General features: G+C 31.0%; 1 protein-coding gene across 1 annotated transcript in view; it reads right to left on the bottom strand.

The window, feature by feature from the left end:
• The window catches only part of LOC116851309 (odorant receptor 67a-like), a 5,583-nt gene that overhangs the window by 2,124 nt on the left and 2,585 nt on the right, over window positions 1–874 (bottom strand). The gene's annotated exons all lie outside the window — the stretch shown is intronic.

The following is an 874-nucleotide window of genomic DNA, read 5'->3' as shown; positions in this document are numbered from 1 at the left end:
ATTAATAGCCCTACGATATATACCCTTGTTCGTATAGTTGCAGCCTTACCTGTGTACTGGCAGTGATATCAGCACGTCGCTCTAGAATGACTATTCAAAATGTTCTACGCTTAAATGCACGTCTACAAACGTTGTATCATTGATTGTCTGACACGTTCAAACACCTTAAGTGTGACTTGGATGTTCGAGGAACCTTGTTCCACATGTGAAGATTTGTGTGTCCAAATTTTACGTAAGTAGATTTTACATAAACGTACAAGTACCTACCATATTTTGTACATCATACTCTGTAATAAGAGTATATTTAGAGTGTGCGTTCAGCAGAACTTTGGAAAATTTATCTATATCTCAGAAACCATAAAATATAGGACATATATTCATATAAATTTTTTGTTTTGAAGTCTACTCTCCACATCCTAGTTATTTCTCATATGCGTGCAGCCTATATAGCGTGTCAGTCTGGTAGGAGTAAAGAACTACATTTCAAAATATACTTGGATACCGTATATCCAATAAGCAAATTGTTGTAGCAGTATGCTGGCAGATTGGCAAAAATTCGATCAGAATCCCACAATAATATTATAACCAACTATTACTAAGTTTATGTTCTGGCGACATGGCCTGTTGACATGATTTTATGACAAAGAAAAATATAACTTTTTAAAAGTTTCATGACCACTTGGAGATTGTTTTATGTTTATGTTTTCTTATGTATTTTTCTTCGTAGAAACAGAAAATTATTGGTATAATAACGCAAAGCTTAAGAAAAAGAAAAAAAAAAAATATATATATATATATGTGTGTGTGTGTGTGTATCAATCTTCTATTTTATATGTATTTATATATATATATATATATATATATATATATATAT

Source organism: Odontomachus brunneus, unplaced genomic scaffold (assembly GCF_010583005.1).
Source record: "Odontomachus brunneus isolate Ranch 3 - 2012 unplaced genomic scaffold, Obru_v1 Obru_scaffold_171, whole genome shotgun sequence".
Taxonomy (NCBI): domain Eukaryota; kingdom Metazoa; phylum Arthropoda; class Insecta; order Hymenoptera; family Formicidae; genus Odontomachus; species Odontomachus brunneus.
Note: the sequence above shows the minus strand (reverse complement) of the source record. Positions and strands in the feature narration are given on the sequence as shown.